This window comes from Gossypium raimondii, chromosome 1 (assembly GCF_025698545.1).
Source record: "Gossypium raimondii isolate GPD5lz chromosome 1, ASM2569854v1, whole genome shotgun sequence".
Classification (NCBI taxonomy): Eukaryota; Viridiplantae; Streptophyta; class Magnoliopsida; order Malvales; family Malvaceae; genus Gossypium; species Gossypium raimondii.
This window is the reverse complement of record NC_068565.1, coordinates 22,750,152-22,759,543: the sequence shown is the minus strand read 5'-3', so window position 1 is coordinate 22,759,543 and position 9,392 is coordinate 22,750,152. Positions and strand designations below refer to the sequence as shown.

Sequence of the window (9,392 nt, the reverse complement as noted above, 5' to 3'; positions counted from 1 at the left end):
AAACTCCAACTGGCAATGGAACTGCTGATATCCTGCCTTGCCCATTTGATCAAGACTTTCCTTCCTGCCTTAGGAAAGAAAGAGTTTAGGCCTGTTGACTCGGCTTGGAAAGAAGTCAAAACATCGACAACATAAATATGGATTCTGCAGTTGGGCTTTTTTAAGGACTCGAAATGGCTTGTTAAGTTTTTTTTTTTTAATTTTTCCGACAAGTTGTGCTCTGGCATTGCTATTTTCGGTTGCCCCTTCTTTTATTTCTAATTTCCTCCATGATTTTATGTTGGGTTTGTTCGCTATTTTAAGTGGGGATAAAATTGTGCATAACTTTTCTTTTATTATTTGGTGACACCCATAATAACCATCCTTATGGTCCATTAAAGAATAGCTATTACAGCCTTGCATGTAATAAGGGAGGAATAGCTCATTCCTTGGAATGAGATTCATTCCAACCAAACATTTGCTTCACTGCAAAGCATAGAATGAGGCCTGAATAGGATTCCTATTCAGGTGAACCAAACTCGCTGTTAGCCTTTTTTCAATCGGTTAAGGGATGGTTTGTTAAGTAATGGTAACATCCACAGTTAAAAGAGTAAATTAGACATTTTTGTTCTCCCAAATGTTAAACTTTCTACTCAGACAATCTTAGATGGATAAGCATCTTACAGTCTCACTTCAAAAACTGGGCAAAGCAGTCACATCTAGTTGCTCATAGTTTCATCATCCAACAACAGTTTCATGAAAGGAATTGAAGGCAATAGCATACTTTGTACTTCATTCAATCACTTTTACGTTAATTTCTTCTTCAATCAATCAAATATTAATCATTCACTCTTCCCTAAAATTTTAAGATATAATGATATAACCCATTTGTTACCTTTACACATGGCTTTTTCTGCCAAGTATATACTATTTGGTACGCACAAGACCCAAACACTACCAAGGCATGTATTTCATTACTATGCAAAAATGCACGACATTGAAATTTAAGGAACTCAAAACGCTTCAACATGGTCATGACTTTCTAAACTATAATGGGTTGTGGAGATTTACCTTATTTGTCTTGGCTTGGATCTTCTCCATATGAGAAACATGCTCTGAAGAACGTGGATGCCGTCAATCCTCCTGAAACTATACAAAGTCCTCTCAGCAATAGCTTTCACAAATCATAGTAATATACGAAAACTATTAACCATTTTATAAAGACACTTCAATGGAACTGAATGAATGACAATTTCTCCTCAAATCTCCATAAACTCAAAATTATATTTACCAATTTTTCACATGCCAAGACTTCAAAACATAACAGAAAATATTTACTCTGCACGTGTGTTGATGGGCACGCATATCTAAGTGAGAAAAAGATGAAGTCTGGATTAAACCACCTTTTCCAAGAAAAATAGGACGAAAATGCAACTTATTAGCCTCGAACAACACTGACTACACTTTGAGGATCCAATGGTTTTATATCATCACCAATTTGAAATTCCCCTAAAAATTCAGAGTTCATTGAAGAAAAGCAATTGCCATAAGAAAATTTGAGAAAGACAGTGGGCAGATTGAACTCCTTAAACTCCTTAGGGAAAAGGGCATATAAAACAAAACCCAAATCCTTCAACAACACATCAGCTGGGGCCATAATAGCAAAAATTACTTGTTTGTTAAAATAGATGAAGCTCTTTTAACTACATATCCATATATGCAATGCTTTTACCCACAAAAATAAATGTAGAGATTTCATAAAGAAGTGCGATTAGTTAAGAAAAGCTAGAAATTCAAAGACATGGATGTGAGTGAAGAATATAGAGGGGTTTTATAAAATTATTTCCCATGAAAGAGTATAAATAGGCCTGCAAATTGGAAATATATGAGGTGTTCAAGAAAAAACCTATCCGATCTTTCTTGGGACGGAGTAGGGCTTTTGTTTTGAGTTGATCCGAGTAGTCACTTGAAAGTTTCTTTTATTCTTTTATGAGAGAAGGCACACATGAAGACTTCAAATCAGGAGTTTGAAAGGATCATCACTTACCAGTGGAGATGACAGCGACTGATTAATCGACTGAACACACCAATCCATGGAGTGAGCAATGGAGGGAGCGTTCGACGGAAGGAAACGTCGACAGAGGGAGCGGTCGACGGAGGGAGAGGCTGACGAACAGAACACGAAGTTGTCAGAGGGCAGATTGGAAGAAGGGAGTTAGGGATTTCTGCTAAAAGTTGAGCGGGGTTAATGGACAGGTTAAAAGTTAATAAACCGCGGCATTTCCATCAGCAAACGCCGTTAAAGATAAAACATTTGCAGCATCTATACAGAAAACGCCGCAAAATCGTTATTAAATATGCCTCGTATGCTTAAATTATTTTTTTGAAAAAATATAAATATATATAAGATTGAACATTAAATTTTATATTTTTATTATAAAACAAATTTTATTTGCTTTTTATATTTTAGTTTAAATACAGAAACTAATTTCAAAACATAAATATTATAAGTACGATGGGAAGAAATAAAATTACTATGGAAATATAATATATAAAGTAATTTAATATTTTTGAAAATTATTTATTGAAATATTAATTTAATTTTTAATGTAATTTATGATTTTATCTTTATTTTTATAAAATAAAACTTTTAAATTAATATTATTGTTCACATAAATTTCTTCTAAATTAATATCATTTCTTCTAATTATATAATTTTAAAATAATAATTATACTTTTCATAATTATAACTAAAATTATAATATGTACTTTGTATCACATTAACCTAGCATATTGCGGACGCCAACAAATCTATGTGAGAACAAATAAATTTTTTTATAAGAATTATCTATTTAGGAGCGTTTGCACAATAAATGCCTCTAAAAGTTATAGATTATACCGACAATTCCTGTAGTAAATGTTCAAAATTTATATCGCCAAAACTAATTCACGATGCACTAATTTTTAAGTTGTCAAGGCATTTTTATCCATAAATGCCGCTAAAGGTGTCATTTTAACGACGTTTTGTGTCTAAACACCGTTAAAGGTTTGACTTAATAGTGTTTCTCTTGTAAACGCCTAGTATCCGCCACTAAAGGTCCAATTTGTTGTAGTGTCAATAGGTTTTGTGAATCGTGCCTTTGAGATCTTGAAGCAACCACGTTTTGTAATTTGACGGGAGAACGTGTTGTTAATGACACTTAAGAGAATCTAATTATTGTCTCTATGTCACATTTTGATTCATCATGATTTATTCTAAGCTTTAAAATAAGTCAAAAATTCATTTCAAATAAAGTCAGTGAAGAATATATATATAATTCTAATTGATAATGGTTGTTTTGACCTCTCAATGTTGTACTGGTCAGGCCCACGGAAGGAAAATTTCGAATTATAGTTCAACATATTTCAAAATTTTTATATTTCTCGCTTGAACCGCAATGACCCTAGTTAAACCTTGAGTGATGCCAAATGACACTTGAATTGCAAAAAATTATATTGTATTCCTTTTTCTACTTTATATTTAACAACTCCGATAAGTTTAGTGAATTGTGCCTTTAGGATCTTTAAGTAATCATGTTTTGTAATTTGAATAGGAAATGTTTTGTTCATGTCACTTAAAAGAATCTAATTAATTTATTTATGTCAAGTTTTGATTCATCATGATTTGTTCCAAGCTTTAAGAATAAATAAATAAAACCCCTTTTGAATGCTAGCAAAAAGTATATACAATTCTAATTGACGAAGGTTGTTCCAACCCATCGATGTCGTACTGATCAAGTCCATGGATGTTAACTCTTAGTTTTGTAGTAGAAACACGTTGATAGTAATAACTTCCATCTGAATTGTGTTAATTGTAGTCGTAACTTTCAGTTTATGTATTAATTGGAGTGTTAGTTTGTCTGGACTATTGTGCCTATGGTTTCTCATAGGTCTTTGGGCTGATATGATGTGAAGTTGGTGTCTATGTTTTCTAGTGTGCTTGATAGCTAGTTTATGCCTTGTTGTCTTTGAGCTGTTATGTTTAACGTGGAGGAGCGGTGGCTAGATAAACTGCCCTAGAGAGTTTCGAGCAATTGTTGTGGGCGACTAATACAAATCTGGTTTTGGACATTAGTGTTTAGATGATGTTAATTGTGGATATGGTATATAATTTTGTTATATAAGTGAGCCTTTAGTTGTTTTGTTAGAGTTGGTCTCGTTTTATGCTTGCTGACGGTTGTTAGTGTAATGGACACCAATGTGTTGCACCTAGTGCTCCATTCATTTTCCTGTGCTTTATTTAGTTTCATTAAAATAAAAACTAGGTAATAGTTTGATTGCATAAAAGAAATTGAGATCCATCAACCATCATCAAGACTTCCATATGAATATTGCCAAATAGCTGGGGAAAGTAGAAATTATGAAAGAGATAAAATAGGCATCAAGATGTATAATCCATTGCAACCAAATGGAAATTTTAAATTAGGATATGTTAATATTAATTTTTTGCTCAAAAATTGAGTTTAAAAGCGAAAATGAAAAATTAGAACATTTGTATGGAATCGGGTCAAGTTGGGTCTACTGTTAAATTTTGGGGTCAAATTTAAGGCGGGCCTTTTTCCTTAGGTATTGGGTCGGGTTGGGGTCGAGGTAGGCAAAAAACTGCCCCCGTAGCCATTCCTAACCATATTCGTGTCCTCAATTTTTCAAATTCGACATGTCAATGTGTCAGTATCATGCCCATATTACATGTTTGTGCTTCATAGCTTTTAATATTTAAAAGTATTAAACTTAAGGCTTAATGCTTGCTTTAGCCCCTATTATATCGTTTTCCCACTTTGGTCCTTAAAATTTTTTTTGGCTCACTTATCAAAAGTTCATTAGTATAGTCCTTTGGACATTAAAAAAACGGTTGAGATATCTAACCAATTACAAAGGGTCATGTGTCAACTAAGACATCACAATGACATCATCATTTGAAAAAAAAACAAAAAAAAATAAGAATTCAAATATCATAAAAAAATTTAAATTATTTCAAAATCATACAATTATTAGAAAATTATAAATATGTTCTCAAAATTACTAAAAATTGTAAAACAATATTTAAAATATATAATAAATCATTAAAAATTTATAATAAATCCTCGATTCTTTCTCTTGTTAACAAAATTATCAGTTTGTTCTCTGATCTAATGTATAAAGATTAATTTACCCATTTTTTGAGTGGAAGAGAAAAATGCAATTTGACTTCTAGCACAAAGACCTCTATGATACTTTTATTGGGTGAGTTCATAGTAAATTTGTTCGTGGACTAGGTTAGGTAGAGCCTTGATATGGTGTTTAATATAAATTTACATATTAAATAAAATTTAAAATGTTAATAACATATATTATACTAAATAAAATCTAAAATAAAAAAATTAATTTAAAATATATATATATATATAAACAACATAAAATATAACATTTTGTATGGAACATAAATTACATAACAAGCATCTATCATCTATCTGTTGATAAAGAAAAAAAACTCATCAAGGTTGAAATAGATGAAGTTTTTAAAGAAAGGACTAGATTTCTCTTTGACCTGGTGTTACATAGATTCATTTTTCTATTTTTTGAGTAAAGGGGACAAAATGCAATTAAACATCTAGTACAGGTGCCTCCATGCTACTTTTACCGAGTAACTTCATAGTAAACTTGTGAATCGGGACGAGCCGAGCCCAGACATGGTGTTTATATTCATTCTCTTTGCCTAAGCTGTCTTGACTAAAACATAGGCCTATCTTTTATCTAAGCCCAACCCTAATAGAATTAATAGAATTTGCGTCTGACCCAACTTGTCCATATTTTATTTACAAAATATTTGTAACACCCTATTACTTGACCCGATCGTCGGGTTTGAGCAACGGGATGTCACATTCGTTGCTGGGGCAACATTGTACAATGATAAACATACACTTCAATTCTATTTAAACCAAACATAGATGTACCTAAATTGGAATTCCGAGCATGAAATAAGACTAAATTGTAAAATTTCAAAATTAAGGGTTTAATATCGATATTTGATTGTTTGGTATTGATACTTGATTGTTTGGTACCGATACTTTATTGAAATTATCAATACCATCATTTGGTATCGATACCAAAACCTGAATCTATTTGTTTTACAAAATTTGTTCCCAAACAAGGGTATCGATACTTGGCTTCTTGGTACTGATACCTATTTAAGTATCAATACGGTTTTGGCATTCTGTTTGTTTGAGAAAACTGTTCAAATGGTCACGTATACCTAATGCCAGAGTATCAATACTTTCTTGCTAAAATGTCAAAAATTTCCTTTAACTTTCCCATTTCATGCTCAAACACTTGACATTCAAATGGTACCTCTATAAACTTGTAAACCAAGTCAAGTTCAACCACAATTCATTCATACATCCTATATCAAAACCAATTCATTTATCATGCCATATTTGGCACTACAAAACATCATTCAAAATCTAATAATACAAGTAATTCTATCAAGCATTTCAAGCTTCCGAATCAACTATCATTTACTTATCTCCTATTCTATTCAACTATCAAGACATATATTAATCATAACATGCTTTATATTCACTTCTAAACTTCTAACATATCTTTCATACATTAGTACTTTATAAATCTATTTGATTATGCCAATTTTAACATAAACGTGGCTTAGCACATTATTCAATTATTCTACTAGCATCATTATTCAAGATACTTATCTACTTAAATATATATCCTCACACCCATTTCACATTTCAAGCATAAACACAACACATTAACATACATATAATTCATAACACCATCTACTAACGTTAACATATACATATACCATATCAAAATACCAATTCATTCATCAATTTAACATTAAACATAAGACTCCTTAGGTACATACCACAACAATAATAAAATATCACCAACATGACGAGTCTGGGATCACGACTAGATGCTGATATTGATGAGGAGTGTACAAGATCGAAACCTAACCTGCACATAGAAAACAAAACCGTACGCTGAGTATAACTCAATGGTATTTCTATAACTCATATATTAAATCATACAAAAGCAATGAATTGAAGATCATAAGGTGCATATTTCATTCAACTATTAAACTATGCTTTTACCATATTTACAACCATTTCATCATCTAATGCATTTATACCATTGTTGACATCACAACAAATATATGGTCACATTTCTATTTCAATTCTGAGTTTTCAATATCAATGATCATCATAAATCTTTATCCCAATTCATTTCGAAATTCATTATTTTGTTTTACATTTTCAACTCCCTATTAACCTGACTTGGACTTAGACGGATACACAAATCCAACCACCGACAAATAGGTGTGCCCAGCACTCCTCAACTCGTAGTCGTAATAACCCTAAACTCTTCCTATCTTATGGCATGCCAACTATATCCGACTCTGTCCAAACAGTTAATAGGGTAACCATTCTCTATTTCCATTATAAGCCAATTTCTCAATTCAATAAAATATGTTCATTAGCCAATCATCAATACATATAAATGTGTCCCAACATAATTAATCTAAAACTATATTCAATTTCGCATTTACATCATTATACAATAACCTCAAACCTATTCAATTTAGTCTTTACAGTAAACAACCAATCAATTCAAATCGATTTAGCTCAAGTTACAATTTCAACTCACCTTATATTCTTATCAAGCAATACAATTCATAATTTCAGCAATTGAAATGGTTTCATATTATAGAAACACAAATCGTAACCTCTGAGCTATTCATCGACGACTTTGTCTTTTCCTTTCTTCTTTGAGGAATCCGGGTAGACATTAGCTATGAATTAACATAAACATACCAAATCATCAATATACAAACAAATTCACACTCAATCTCAAACTTAAACAAATTTTACAATTTATTCAATGTAGTCCCTAAAAAAGGGACTAACATAACTTTCAATCTAGAACTCGTATTTTCAATTCGTTTTCACTATAGTCCAATTGGGGCTTACTAATTCTCATTTCTACCACAAATTTCAAAATTTGTGCATTTTAGTCCCTATTATGCAAAACTAACAAAAAAACTCTAAAATTTAGTTCATTTTCACTTCTAAGCTTGTAATCTACCAATTTAGTACCTAAAACTTCAAGATATCATCAATGGCATTTTTCCAAAGCTTTAACGGTTTCAAAAAACAATATGCGGGTCAGCTAGATTAATTTCCTAGGATTTTAAAAACATAAAAATTACAAGAGAAAGACTAGATTGAACTCACCAATTTAAGCTTTAAATATCAAATCTTTAAGTGTCAAAATTTTCTTCTCCAAGCTATGGAGGTTTGACTTTGAGAAGATGAAGAGAAAATAAATGTTTCTCTTTCTCCCCACTAAGCTAATATATTTCCATTTATTTTATTTTTATTTTCTTTTCACTAAAAATTTAATGAAATCAATTTATCAACCGTCCACTATGCTCGTTGAAATGGCATAATTGTCATTTTGACCCTTGCTCCTTATTTCTAGTTAAAAATTATCTAGAAATTAAATTGTTACTACTTTTACAATTTAGTCCCTATACTTAATTAAACACTAATTTGTAAAAATTACCTATCCAAAATTTAATTCACTTCTAATATATCTCCATAAATATTTTTTTAAAAATATTTAAGGCCTCGATTTTCAAAAATGGGTTCTCGAAACTGGATTTTTCGATACCACTGACTTCTGGGTCTTTACAATATTTTTAATAGCTTAAATATAAATTTATATATTAAATAAATATTTTAAATGTTAATAAAATATTTTTTATATAATTCCAACTTCTACCCATAATACCCCTAAACCTTTTAATTGGAGAAAAGATGCAGCCCATCATGCTCAAACCAATGTTTTCCTTGTTGTTGCAGTAACAAATTTAAAATTACAAGCAACATTAATTTAAAAAATAATAAAAGAAACATTAATTGCAAAAATAAAAAATAAATAATGAACATTTATCGCCCATCTATTGATAAAGAAGACAAAAAATACATTACATAAAAAAAAATTCCTTTCCTTTTTTAACAACAGTAAAAATTGATTTTTCACATTCTTCCTCAAGATTCAATTTGTTATGTTGTAAGGTTCAGATTCCTTTTTTTTTAAATAAGCGTTTTATTTTCTTTTCCTACAATTTGTTTCTTTTTTATTGCTCTGTTTCAAGGTTTTTGGTCAAGGTTTCCCCCCTTTTATTTACATGTACATTGTCTTTGTACGAGCTTGCTTGCATTTTAAAGTTTATAGGTTGTTCACCATCCCTAAATGGGGGCAAATTGCATTATTTTATAATCAAATATCACTTTTTTTGTCGGTCTTGAGATATATTCTATTACATGCATATACATATGTATATATATTTTTTTCGATCCTGAGAATACTCA

At 30.8% G+C, this 9,392-nt stretch overlaps 1 long non-coding RNA gene across 1 annotated transcript; it reads right to left on the bottom strand.

Moving 5' to 3' along the window:
* Window positions 1-745: 745 nt before the first annotated feature.
* Window positions 746-2,312, bottom strand: LOC105785433 (uncharacterized). The gene is made up of 2 exons (XR_008197120.1): window positions 2,027-2,312; window positions 746-1,128 (listed from the first exon to the last, which is right to left on the bottom strand). It is a non-coding gene; the product is annotated as an uncharacterized LOC105785433 (long non-coding RNA).
* Between the last annotated feature and the right edge of the window lie 7,080 nt (window positions 2,313-9,392).